Genomic DNA, 14,350 nt, shown 5'->3' with positions numbered 1-14,350 from the left:
TGAAACAGACAGCACTTATCAGACACTAGCTGAATGATTATAGTCAGCTTGTTTGACTTTGAAACACTGAGGCATTACTGAGACAAATGTCCTTAAAAAATATGCTGTGGACAACGTCAAAAAGGCAAAAAACACAAGCTCCACACAGGTCCGTCATCTTTAATTTGAAATATAGGAGGTTTCTACTTTAATGGTGAGACAAAGCATCTACATATTTGACATTGCTCCAGTGAGTAGAGCCCACTTAAAAATGTATGGGTTGCTTGCCTCTGCAAGCAAAAGCTGGGCACTAAGCTGGCATACTTGCAATGCTGGATGTTTCAGAGTGAAAACACCTATAGGCTGACAATAGTAATTGCAGGTGTTGATTAACTCATTGTGCAAAATAATTTCTAAAATGTGGTCACTTTGGGAGGTTTTCTGCTGTTTTGGTACTCTGCAAATTTCATCTGCAAGGTATTCCTGCAAAATCTGCATTGCAAAACCCAAATAGGGCTCTTCCTTTCAAAGCCCTGCTGTGTGGCCAAACAGTAGTTTCTGAAGAAATGTGGTGCATCACCGTATTTGTGAGAAATCTAACATTTCTAATATCCAAACAAAATAAATGGAGGTTTAAAAATTAATGCAGACGAAAAGTACGCATATAAAAAATGTTATTTATTGACTTTTTTGGGGTGGTGTGACAAGTTTGTAATCACAAGGAATGGTAACATTTCTGCTGACTAGCATGGAAGGAGTTAAGTTCCAATTGCATATCAAAGTCAGGATGGCCGAGCGGTCTAAGGCGCTGCGTTCAGGTCGCAGTCTCCCCTGGAGGCGTGGGTTCAAATCCCACTTCTGACATCAACATTTAATTTCAAGTAACTTTATCTTCATGTAATCTGGTTTTGAAAAATTTCCTGAGAGTCTTTGGAGTGAATCTGAATTTGTCCTCTCAAAAAAGAACTCTAGGAACATCAAACAGATTTTTTGTGCATATGTCTGTTGTTCTTTTGGCACTAGAAAAATCCTTTGGACAGTCAATGAGGAGGGACTATTTCACCTCTTTGTGTTCTCTGTCCCTATTAGGGTAGGGAATCAACCTTCTACAGTGCTGTCATGAAATATATCTAGAAACGGATTTGCTGGTAAGTCTACTTTCATAGTTTTCACCTCATACATCAATAGACCATAACGATACTTAATAAACAAAAACTTAACAAGTTGGTAATCATAGTTTAAAAAATGTGAAATGCCCATGTCATTCTGACATGTTTCAGCACATTTTGGGACAAATGGTCTCACTTTTAACAATCAATAAAATATTTTCTCTAAATTTTTGTCTCTTTTTTGCTCCAATTGTTTGCATCTCATAAAAAATAAAACTTGATGTAACATTATGCATACAAATTGTGTTTTATGTGTGACCATGACCTATTCTAGAAGCACAGGGTCAGAATTATACTGGTGCATGGAGACAAACTGAAAATGTAAAAATTCAATGGCAAAATTGCTGTCTTTTTCTACTCATTCACAAATAGTTAATGAATGTTATTAAATATGTACAGCAAAATGGAAGGCGTTTCAAATAGAAATCATGCTTCAAAAATCAGTCAAATGAAAAATTATAATATATCCCTCCAGGTGTGACACTTGACATTTGCAGAGTGTCAAACCCCCCAGAAATTGTATAGATATGGCTGAAATAGCTCAGTTGGGAGAGCGTTAGACTGAAGATCTAAAGGTCCCGGGTTTCGGCAAAATGCTTTTTCTTCACCGTTTACATTTTAAGGAGATATTAAACAAAGCACATGGACTGATCATGATCAAAAGGCCTAAAAATCTTAACTATCTACAGAAAACAAAATGTTAAAAATTTGAGAAACGGTAACTTTTTCCTTTTGAACACATGAATGTTTTTTAGTAATTTTTCCTCTATTTTGTTTTATTTCAGATTGACTTAGCTGTAAGAGGATTAAAAGGTAACCTGATAGCTGAAACAGACAGCACTTATCAGACACTAGCTGAATGATTATAGTCAGCTTGTTTGACTTTGAAACACTGAGGCATTACTGAGACAAATGTCCTTAAAAAATATGCTGTGGACAACGTCAAAAAGGCAAAAAACACAAGCTCCACACAGGTCCGTCATCTTTAATTTGAAATATAGGAGGTTTCTACTTTAATGGTGAGACAAAGCATCTACATATTTGACATTGCTCCAGTGAGTAGAGCCCACTTAAAAATGTATGGGTTGCTTGCCTCTGCAAGCAAAAGCTGGGCACTAAACTGGCATACTTGCAATGCTGGATGGTTCAGAGTGAAAACACCTATAGGCTGACAATAGTAATTGCAGGTGTTGATTAACTCATTGTGCAAAATAATTTCTAAAATGTGGTCACTTTGGGAGGTTTTCTGCTGTTTTGGTACTCTGCAAATTTCATCTGCAAGGTATTCCTGCAAAATCTGCATTGCAAAACCCAAATAGGGCTCTTCCTTTCAAAGCCCTGCTGTGTGGCCAAACAGTAGTTTCTGAAGAAATGTGGTGCATCACCGTATTTGTGAGAAATCTAACATTTCTAATATCCAAACAAAATAAATGGAGGTTTAAAAATTAATGCAGACGAAAAGTACGAATGTAAAAAATGTTATTTATTGACTTTTTTGGGGTGGTGTGACAAGTTTGTAATCACAAGGAATGGTAACATTTCTGCTGACTAGCATGGAAGGAGTTAAGTTCCAATTGCATATCGAAGTCAGGATGGCAGAGCGGTCTAAGGCGCTGCGTTCAGGTCGCAGTCTCCCCTGGAGGCGTGGGTTCAAATCCCACTTCTGACATCAACATTTAATTTCAAGTAACTTTATCTTCATGTAATGTGGTTTTGAAAAATTTCCTGAGAGTCTTTGGAGTGAATCTGAATTTGTCCTCTCAAAAAAGAACTCTAGGAACATCAAACAGATTTTTTGTGCATATGTCTGTTGTTCTTTTGGCACTAGAAAAATCCTTTGGACAGTCAATGAGGAGGGACTATTTCACCTCTTTGTGTTCTCTGTCCCTATTAGGGTAGGGAATCAACCTTCTACAGTGCTGTCATGAAATATATCTAGAAACGGATTTGCTGGTAAGTCTACTTTCATAGTTTTCACCTCATACATCAATAGACCATAACGATACTTAATAAACAAAAACTTAACAAGTTGGTAATCATAGTTTAAAAAATGTGAAATGCCCATGTCATTCTGACATGTTTCAGCACATTTTGGGACAAATGGTCTCACTTTTAACAATCAATAAAATATTTTCTCTAAATTTTTGTCTCTTTTTTGCTCCAATTGTTTGCATCTCATAAAAAATAAAACTTGATGTAACATTATGCATACAAATTGTGTTTTATGTGTGACCATGACCTATTCTAGAAGCACAGGGTCAGAATTATACTGGTGCATGGAGACAAACTGAAAATGTAAAAATTCAATGGCAAAATTGCTGTCTTTTTCTACTCATTCACAAATAGTTAATGAATGTTATTAAATATGTACAGCAAAATGGAAGGCGTTTCAAATAGAAATCATGCTTCAAAAATCAGTCAAATGAAAAATTATAATATATCCCTCCAGGTGTGACACTTGACATTTGCAGAGTGTCAAACCCCCCAGAAAATGTATAGATATGGCTGAAATAGCTCAGTTGGGAGAGCGTTAGACTGAAGATCTAAAGGTCCCTGGTCCAATCCCGGGTTTCGGCAAAATGCTTTTTCTTCACCGTTTACATTTTAAGGAGATATTAAACAAAGCACATGGACTGATCATGATCAAAAGGCCTAAAAATCTTAACTATCTACAGAAAACAAAATGTTAAAAATTTGAGAAACGGTAACTTTTTCCTTTTGAACACATGAATGTTTTTTAGTAATTTTTCCTCTATTTTGTTTTATTTCAGATTGACTTAGCTGTAAGAGGATTAAAAGGTAACCTGATAGCTGAAACAGACAGCACTTATCAGACACTAGCTGAATGATTATAGTCAGCTTGTTTGACTTTGAAACACTGAGGCATTACTGAGACAAATGTCCTTAAAAAATATGCTGTGGACAACGTCAAAAAGGCAAAAAACACAAGCTCCACACAGGTCCGTCATCTTTAATTTGAAATATAGGAGGTTTCTACTTTAATGGTGAGACAAAGCATCTACATATTTGACATTGCTCCAGTGAGTAGAGCCCACTTAAAAATGTATGGGTTGCTTGCCTCTGCAAGCAAAAGCTGGGCACTAAACTGGCATACTTGCAATGCTGGATGGTTCAGAGTGAAAACACCTATAGGCTGACAATAGTAATTGCAGGTGTTGATTAACTCATTGTGCAAAATAATTTCTAAAATGTGGTCACTTTGGGAGGTTTTCTGCTGTTTTGGTACTCTGCAAATTTCATCTGCAAGGTATTCCTGCAAAATCTGCATTGCAAAACCCAAATAGGGCTCTTCCTTTCAAAGCCCTGCTGTGTGGCCAAACAGTAGTTTCTGAAGAAATGTGGTGCATCACCGTATTTGTGAGAAATCTAACATTTCTAATATCCAAACAAAATAAATGGAGGTTTAAAAATTAATGCAGACGAAAAGTACGAATGTAAAAAATGTTATTTATTGACTTTTTTGGGGTGGTGTGACAAGTTTGTAATCACAAGGAATGGTAACATTTCTGCTGACTAGCATGGAAGGAGTTAAGTTCCAATTGCATATCGAAGTCAGGATGGCCGAGCGGTCTAAGGCGCAGCGTTCAGGTCGCAGTCTCCCCTGGAGGCGTGGGTTCAAATCCCACTTCTGACATCAACATTTAATTTCAAGTAACTTTATCTTCATGTAATGTGGTTTTGAAAAATTTCCTGAGAGTCTTTGGAGTGAATCTGAATTTGTCCTCTCAAAAAAGAACTCTAGGAACATCAAACAGATTTTTTGTGCATATGTCTGTTGTTCTTTTGGCACTAGAAAAATCCTTTGGACAGTCAATGAGGAGGGACTATTTCACCTCTTTGTGTTCTCTGTCCCTATTAGGGTAGGGAATCAACCTTCTACAGTGCTGTCATGAAATATATCTAGAAACGGATTTGCTGCTAAGTCTACTTTCATAGTTTTCACCTCATACATCAATAGACCATAACGATACTTAATAAACAAAAACTTAACAAGTTGGTAATCATAGTTTAAAAAATGTGAAATGCCCATGTCATTCTGACATGTTTCAGCACATTTTGGGACAAATGGTCTCACTTTTAACAATCAATAAAATATTTTCTCTAAATTTTTGTCTCTTTTTTGCTCCAATTGTTTGCATCTCATAAAAAATAAAACTTGATGTAACATTATGCATGCAAATTGTGTTTTATGTGCGACCATGACCTATTCTAGAAGCACAGGGTCAGAATTATACTGGTGCGTGGAAACAAACTGAAAATGTAAAAATTCAATGGCAAAATTGCTGTCTTTTTCTACTCATTCACAAATAGTTAATGAATGTTATTAAATATGTACAGCAAAATGGAAGGCGTTTCAAATAGAAATCATGCTTCAAAAAACAGTCAAATGAAAAATTATAATATATCCCTCCAGGTGTGACACTTGACATTTGCAGAGTGTCAAACCCCCCAGAAAATGTATAGATATGGCCGAAATAGCTCATTTGGGAGAGCGTTAGACTGAAGATCTAAAGGTCCCGGGTTTCGGCAAAATGCTTTTTCTTCACCATTTACATTTTAAGGAGATATTAAACAAAGCACATGGACTGATCATGATCAAAAGGCCTAAAAATCTTAACTATCTACAGAAAACAAAATGTTAAAAATTTGAGAAACGGTAACTTTTTCCTTTTGAACACATGAATGTTTTTTAGTAATTTTTCCTCTATTTTGTTTTATTTCAGATTGACTTAGCTGTAAGAGGATTAAAAGGTAACCTGATAGCTGAAACAGACAGCACTTATCAGACACTAGCTGAATGATTATAGTCAGCTTGTTTGACTTTGAAACACTGAGGCATTACTGAGACAAATGTCCTTAAAAAATATGCTGTGGACAAAGTCAAAAAGGCAAAAAACACAAGCTGAACACAGGTCCGTCATCTTTAATTTGAAATATAGGAGGTTTCTACTTTAATGGTGAGACAAAGCATCTACATATTTGACATTGCTCCAGTGAGTAGAGCCCACTTAAAAATGTATGGGTTGCTTGTCTCTGCAAGCAAAAGCTGGGCACTAAACTGGCATACTTGCAATGCTGGATGGTTCAGAGTGAAAACACCTATAGGCTGACAATAGTAATTGCAGGTGTTGATTAACTCATTGTGCAAAATAATTTCTAAAATGTGGTCACTTTGGGAGGTTTTCTGCTGTTTTGGTACTCTGCAAATTTCATCTGCAAGGTATTCCTGCAAAATCTGCATTGCAAAACCCAAATAGGGCTCTTCCTTTCAAAGCCCTGCTGTGTGGCCAAACAGTAGTTTCTGAAGAAATGTGGTGCATCACCGCATTTGTGAGAAATCTAACATTTCTAATATCCAAACAAAATAAATGGAGGTTTAAAAATTAATGCAGATGAAAAGTACGCATATAAAAAATGTTATTTATTGACTTTTTTGGGGTGGTGTGACGTTTTTAATCACAAGGAATGGTAACATTTCTGCTGACTAGCATGGAAGGAGTTAAGTTCCAATTGCATATTGAAGCGGTCTAAGGCGAGCGGTCTAATACCGAGCGGTCTAAGGCGCTGCGTTCAGGTCGCAGTCTCCCCTGGAGGCGTGGGTTCAAATCCCACTTCTGACATCAACATTTAATTTCAAGAAACTTTATCTTCATTTATTGATTAGATGAGGTCAAACAAAACTTAGTAATGTGGTTTTGAAAAATTTCCTGAGAGTCTTTGGAGTGAATCTGAATTTGTCCTCTCAAAAAAGAACTCTAGGAACATCAAACAGATTTTTTGTGCATATGTCTGTTGTTCTTTTGGCACTAGAAAAATCCTTTGGACAGTCAATGAGGAGGGACTATTTCACCTCTTTGTGTTCTCTGTCCCTATTAGGGTAGGGAATCAACCTTCTACAGTGCTGTCATGAAATATATCTAGAAACGGATTTGCTGGTAAGTCTACTTTCATAGTTTTCACCTCATACATCAATAGACCATAACGATACTTAATAAACAAAAACTTAACAAGTTGGTAATCATAGTTTAAAAAATGTGAAATGCCCATGTCATTCTGACATGTTTCAGCACATTTTGGGACAAATGGTCTCACTTTTAACAATCAATAAAATATTTTCTCTAAATTTTTGTCTCTTTTTTGCTCCAATTGTTTGCATCTCATAAAAAATAAAACTTGATGTAACATTATGCATGCAAATTGTGTTTTATGTGTGACCATGACCTATTCTAGAAGCACAGGGTCAGAATTATACTGGTGCGTGGAGACAAACTGAAAATGTAAAAATTCAATGGCAAAATTGCTGTCTTTTTCTACTCATTCACAAATAGTTAATGAATGTTATTAAATATGTACAGCAAAATGGAAGGCGTTTCAAATAGAAATCATGCTTCAAAAAACAGTCAAATGAAAAATTATAATATATCCCTCCAGGTGTGACACTTGACATTTGCAGAGTGTCAAACCCCCCAGAAATTGTATAGATATGGCTGAAATAGCTCAGTTGGGAGAGCGTTAGACTGAAGATCTAAAGGTCCCTGGTCCAATCCCGGGTTTCGGCAAAATGCTTTTTCTTCACCGTTTACATTTTAAGGAGTTATTAAACAAAGCACATGGACTGATCATGATCAAAAGGCCTAAAAATCTTAACTATCTACAGAAAACAAAATGTTAAAAATTTGAGAAACGGTAACTTTTTCCTTTTGAACACATGAATGTTTTTTAGTAATTTTTCCTCTATTTTGTTTTATTTCAGATTGACTTAGCTGTAAGAGGATTAAAAGGTAACCTGATAGCTGAAACAGACAGCACTTATCAGACACTAGCTGAATGATTATAGTCAGCTTGTTTGACTTTGAAACACTGAGGCATTACTGAGACAAATGTCCTTAAAAAATATGCTGTGGACAACGTCAAAAAGGCAAAAAACACAAGCTCCACACAGGTCCGTCATCTTTAATTTGAAATATAGGAGGTTTCTACTTTAATGGTGAGACAAAGCATCTACATATTTGACATTGCTCCAGTGAGTAGAGCCCACTTAAAAATGTATGGGTTGCTTGCCTCTGCAAGCAAAAGCTGGGCACTAAACTGGCATACTTGCAATGCTGGATGGTTCAGAGTGAAAACACCTATAGGCTGACAATAGTAATTGCAGGTGTTGATTAACTCATTGTGCAAAATAATTTCTAAAATGTGGTCACTTTGGGAGGTTTTCTGCTGTTTTGGTACTCTGCAAATTTCATCTGCAAGGTATTCCTGCAAAATCTGCATTGCAAAACCCAAATAGGGCTCTTCCTTTCAAAGCCCTGCTGTGTGGCCAAACAGTAGTTTCTGAAGAAATGTGGTGCATCACCGTATTTGTGAGAAATCTAACATTTCTAATATCCAAACAAAATAAATGGAGGTTTAAAAATTAATGCAGACGAAAAGTACGCATATAAAAAATGTTATTTATTGACTTTTTTGGGGTGGTGTGACAAGTTTGTAATCACAAGGAATGGTAACATTTCTGCTGACTAGCATGGAAGGAGTTAAGTTCCAATTGCATATCAAAGTCAGGATGGCCGAGCGGTCTAAGGCGCTGCGTTCAGGTCGCAGTCTCCCCTGGAGGCGTGGGTTCAAATCCCACTTCTGACATCAACATTTAATTTCAAGTAACTTTATCTTCATGTAATGTGGTTTTGAAAAATTTCCTGAGAGTCTTTGGAGTGAATCTGAATTTGTCCTCTCAAAAAAGAACTCTAGGAACATCAAACAGATTTTTTGAGCATATGTCTGTTGTTCTTTTGGCACTAGAAAAATCCTTTGGACAGTCAATGAGGAGGGACTATTTCACCTCTTTGTGTTCTCTGTCCCTATTAGGGTAGGGAATCAACCTTCTACAGTGCTGTCATGAAATATATCTAGAAACGGATTTGCTGGTAAGTCTACTTTCATAGTTTTCACCTCATACATCAATAGACCATAACGATACTTAATAAACAAAAACTTAACAAGTTGGTAATCATAGTTTAAAAAATGTGAAATGCCCATGTCATTCTGACATGTTTCAGCACATTTTGGGACAAATGGTCTCACTTTTAACAATCAATAAAATATTTTCTCTAAATTTTTGTCTCTTTTTTGCTCCAATTGTTTGCATCTCATAAAAAATAAAACTTGATGTAACATTATGCATGCAAATTGTGTTTTATGTGTGACCATGACCTATTCTAGAAGCACAGGGTCAGAATTATACTGGTGCATGGAGACAAACTGAAAATGTAAAAATTCAATGGCAAAATTGCTGTCTTTTTCTACTCATTCACAAATAGTTAATGAATGTTATTAAATATGTACAGCAAAATGGAAGGCGTTTCAAATAGAAATCATGCTTCAAAAAACAGTCAAATGAAAAATTATAATATATCCCTCCAGGTGTGACACTTGACATTTGCAGAGTGTCAAACCCCCCAGAAAATGTATAGATATGGCTGAAATATCTCAGTTGGGAGAGCGTTAGACTGAAGATCTAAAGGTCCCTGGTCCAATCCCGGGTTTCGGCAAAATGCTTTTTCTTCACCGTTTACATTTTAAGGAGATATTAAACAAAGCACATGGACTGATCATGATCAAAAGGCCTAAAAATCTTAACTATCTACAGAAAACAAAATGTTAAAAATTTGAGAAACGGTAACTTTTTCCTTTTGAACACATGAATGTTTTTTAGTAATTTTTCCTCTATTTTGTTTTATTTCAGATTGACTTAGCTGTAAGAGGATTAAAAGGTAACCTGATGGCTGAAACAGACAGCACTTATCAGACACTAGCTGAATGATTATAGTCAGCTTGTTTGACTTTGAAACACTGAGGCATTACTGAGACAAATGTCCTTAAAAAATATGCTGTGGACAACGTCAAAAAGGCAAAAAACACAAGCTCCACACAGGTCCGTCATCTTTAATTTGAAATATAGGAGGTTTCTACTTTAATGGTGAGACAAAGCATCTACATATTTGACATTGCTCCAGTGAGTAGAGCCCACTTAAAAATGTATGGGTTGCTTGCCTCTGCAAGCAAAAGCTGGGCACTAAACTGGCATACTTGCAATGCTGGATGGTTCAGAGTGAAAACACCTATAGCCTGACAATAGTAATTGCAGGTGTTGATTAACTCATTGTGCAAAATAATTTCTAAAATGTGGTCACTTTGGGAGGTTTTCTGCTGTTTTGGTACTCTGCAAATTTCATCTGCAAGGTATTCCTGCAAAATCTGCATTGCAAAACCCAAATAGGGCTCTTCCTTTCAAAGCCCTGCTGTGTGGCCAAACAGTAGTTTCTGAAGAAATGTGGTGCATCACCGTATTTGTGAGAAATCTAACATTTCTAATATCCAAACAAAATAAATGGAGGTTTAAAAATTAATGCAGACGAAAAGTACGCATATAAAAAATGTTATTTATTGACTTTTTTGGGGTGGTGTGACAAGTTTGTAATCACAACGAATGGTAACATTTCTGCTGACTAGCATGGAAGGAGTTAAGTTCCAATTGCATATCAAAGTCAGGATGGCCGAGCGGTCTAAGGCGCTGCGTTCAGGTCGCAGTCTCCCCTGGAGGCGTGGGTTCAAATCCCACTTCTGACATCAACATTTAATTTCAAGTAACTTTATCTTCATGTAATGTGGTTTTGAAAAATTTCCTGAGAGTCTTTGGAGTGAATCTGAATTTGTCCTCTCAAAAAAGAACTCTAGGAACATCAAACAGATTTTTTGAGCATATGTCTGTTGTTCTTTTGGCACTAGAAAAATCCTTTGGACAGTCAATGAGGAGGGACTATTTCACCTCTTTGTGTTCTCTGTCCCTATTAGGGTAGGGAATCAACCTTCTACAGTGCTGTCATGAAATATATCTAGAAACGGATTTGCTGGTAAGTCTACTTTCATAGTTTTCACCTCATACATCAATAGACCATAACGATACTTAATAAACAAAAACTTAACAAGTTGGTAATCATAGTTTAAAAAATGTGAAATGCCCATGTCATTCTGACATGTTTCAGCACATTTTGGGACAAATGGTCTCACTTTTAACAATCAATAAAATATTTTCTCTAAATTTTTGTCTCTTTTTTGCTCCAATTGTTTGCATCTCATAAAAAATAAAACTTGATGTAACATTATGCATGCAAATTGTGTTTTATGTGTGACCATGACCTATTCTAGAAGCACAGGGTCAGAATTATACTGGTGCATGGAGACAAACTGAAAATGTAAAAATTCAATGGCAAAATTGCTGTCTTTTTCTACTCATTCACAAATAGTTAATGAATGTTATTAAATATGTACAGCAAAATGGAAGGCGTTTCAAATAGAAATCATGCTTCAAAAAACAGTCAAATGAAAAATTATAATATATCCCTCCAGGTGTGACACTTGACATTTGCAGAGTGTCAAACCCCCCAGAAAATGTATAGATATGGCTGAAATATCTCAGTTGGGAGAGCGTTAGACTGAAGATCTAAAGGTCCCTGGTCCAATCCCGGGTTTCGGCAAAATGCTTTTTCTTCACCGTTTACATTTTAAGGAGATATTAAACAAAGCACATGGACTGATCATGATCAAAAGGCCTAAAAATCTTAACTATCTACAGAAAACAAAATGTTAAAAATTTGAGAAACGGTAACTTTTTCCTTTTGAACACATGAATGTTTTTTAGTAATTTTTCCTCTATTTTGTTTTATTTCAGATTGACTTAGCTGTAAGAGGATTAAAAGGTAACCTGATGGCTGAAACAGACAGCACTTATCAGACACTAGCTGAATGATTATAGTCAGCTTGTTTGACTTTGAAACACTGAGGCATTACTGAGACAAATGTCCTTAAAAAATATGCTGTGGACAACGTCAAAAAGGCAAAAAACACAAGCTCCACACAGGTCCGTCATCTTTAATTTGAAATATAGGAGGTTTCTACTTTAATGGTGAGACAAAGCATCTACATATTTGACATTGCTCCAGTGAGTAGAGCCCACTTAAAAATGTATGGGTTGCTTGCCTCTGCAAGCAAAAGCTGGGCACTAAACTGGCATACTTGCAATGCTGGATGGTTCAGAGTGAAAACACCTATAGCCTGACAATAGTAATTGCAGGTGTTGATTAACTCATTGTGCAAAATAATTTCTAAAATGTGGTCACTTTGGGAGGTTTTCTGCTGTTTTGGTACTCTGCAAATTTCATCTGCAAGGTATTCCTGCAAAATCTGCATTGCAAAACCCAAATAGGGCTCTTCCTTTCAAAGCCCTGCTGTGTGGCCAAACAGTAGTTTCTGAAGAAATGTGGTGCATCACCGTATTTGTGAGAAATCTAACATTTCTAATATCCAAACAAAATAAATGGAGGTTTAAAAATTAATGCAGACGAAAAGTACGCATATAAAAAATGTTATTTATTGACTTTTTTGGGGTGGTGTGACAAGTTTGTAATCACAACGAATGGTAACATTTCTGCTGACTAGCATGGAAGGAGTTAAGTTCCAATTGCATATCAAAGTCAGGATGGCCGAGCGGTCTAAGGCGCTGCGTTCAGGTCGCAGTCTCCCCTGGAGGCGTGGGTTCAAATCCCACTTCTGACATCAACATTTAATTTCAAGTAACTTTATCTTCATGTAATGTGGTTTTGAAAAATTTCCTGAGAGTCTTTGGAGTGAATCTGAATTTGTCCTCTCAAAAAAGAACTCTAGGAACATCAAACAGATTTTTTGTGCATATGTCTGTTGTTCTTTTGGCACTAGAAAAATCCTTTGGACAGTCAATGAGGAGGGACTATTTCACCTCTTTGTGTTCTCTGTCCCTATTAGGGTAGGGAATCAACCTTCTACAGTGCTGTCATGAAATATATCTAGAAACGGATTTGCTGGTAAGTCTACTTTCATAGTTTTCACCTCATACATCAATAGACCATAACGATACTTAATAAACAAAAACTTAACAAGTTGGTAATCATAGTTTAAAAAATGTGAAATGCCCATGTCATTCTGACATGTTTCAGCACATTTTGGGACAAATGGTCTCACTTTTAACAATCAATAAAATATTTTCTCTAAATTTTTGTCTCTTTTTTGCTCCAATTGTTTGCATCTCATAAAAAATAAAACTTGATGTAACATTATGCATGCAAATTGTGTTTTATGTGCGACCATGACCTATTCTAGAAGCACAGGGTCAGAATTATACTGGTGCGTGGAAACAAACTGAAAATGTAAAAATTCAATGGCAAAATTGCTGTCTTTTTCTACTCATTCACAAATAGTTAATGAATGTTATTAAATATGTACAGCAAAATGGAAGGCGTTTCAAATAGAAATCATGCTTCAAAAAACAGTCAAATGAAAAATTATAATATATCCCTCCAGGTGTGACACTTGACATTTGCAGAGTGTCAAACCCCCCAGAAAATGTATAGATATGGCCGAAATAGCTCAGTTGGGAGAGCGTTAGACTGAAGATCTAAAGGTCCCGGGTTTCGGCAAAATGCTTTTTCTTCACCATTTACATTTTAAGGAGATATTAAACAAAGCACATGGACTGATCATGATCAAAAGGCCTAAAAATCTTAACTATCTACAGAAAACAAAATGTTAAAAATTTGAGAAACGGTAACTTTTTCCTTTTGAACACATGAATGTTTTTTAGTAATTTTTCCTCTATTTTGTTTTATTTCAGATTGACTTAGCTGTAAGAGGATTAAAAGGTAACCTGATAGCTGAAACAGACAGCACTTATCAGACACTAGCTGAATGATTATAGTCAGCTTGTTTGACTTTGAAACACTGAGGCATTACTGTCCTTAAAAAATAGCTGTGGACAAAGTCAAAAAGGCAAAAAACACAAGCTGAACACAGGTCCGTCATCTTTAATTTGAAATATAGGAGGTTTCTACTTTAATGGTGAGACAAAGCATCTACATATTTGACATTGCTCCAGTGAGTAGAGCCCACTTAAAAATGTATGGGTTGCTTGCCTCTGCAAGCAAAAGCTGGGCACTAAACTGGCATACTTGCAATGCTGGATGGTTCAGAGTGAAAACACCTATAGGCTGACAATAGTAATTGCAGGTGTTGATTAACTCATTGTGCAAAATAATTTCTAAAATGTGGTCACTTTGGGAGGTTTTCTGCTGTTTTGGTACTCTGCAAATTTCATC

At 36.2% G+C, this 14,350-nt stretch overlaps 5 non-coding genes across 5 annotated transcripts; all 5 read left to right on the top strand.

Annotated features, from left to right (window-relative positions):
- The first annotated feature begins 760 nt into the window (after positions 1–760).
- On the top strand, positions 761–843 carry TRNAL-CAG (transfer RNA leucine (anticodon CAG)). Its single transcript has one exon. It is a non-coding gene; the product is annotated as a tRNA-Leu (tRNA).
- Positions 844–2,734: 1,891 nt separating this feature from the next.
- Positions 2,735–2,817, top strand: TRNAL-CAG (transfer RNA leucine (anticodon CAG)). The gene has a single exon. It is a non-coding gene; the product is annotated as a tRNA-Leu (tRNA).
- A 5,907-nt stretch (positions 2,818–8,724) lies between these two features.
- TRNAL-CAG (transfer RNA leucine (anticodon CAG)) lies at positions 8,725–8,807 on the top strand. Its single transcript has one exon. It is a non-coding gene; the product is annotated as a tRNA-Leu (tRNA).
- A 1,903-nt stretch (positions 8,808–10,710) lies between these two features.
- TRNAL-CAG (transfer RNA leucine (anticodon CAG)) lies at positions 10,711–10,793 on the top strand. The gene has a single exon. It is a non-coding gene; the product is annotated as a tRNA-Leu (tRNA).
- Positions 10,794–12,696: 1,903 nt separating this feature from the next.
- Positions 12,697–12,779, top strand: TRNAL-CAG (transfer RNA leucine (anticodon CAG)). Its single transcript has one exon. It is a non-coding gene; the product is annotated as a tRNA-Leu (tRNA).
- Positions 12,780–14,350: the final 1,571 nt, after the last annotated feature.

This window comes from Dendrobates tinctorius, unplaced genomic scaffold (assembly GCF_039654945.1).
Source record: "Dendrobates tinctorius isolate UK_male_01 unplaced genomic scaffold, ASM3965494v1 ptg000184l, whole genome shotgun sequence".
Lineage (NCBI taxonomy): Eukaryota > Metazoa > Chordata > Amphibia > Anura > Dendrobatidae > Dendrobates > Dendrobates tinctorius.
This window is presented reverse-complemented; position numbering and strand designations above follow the sequence as displayed.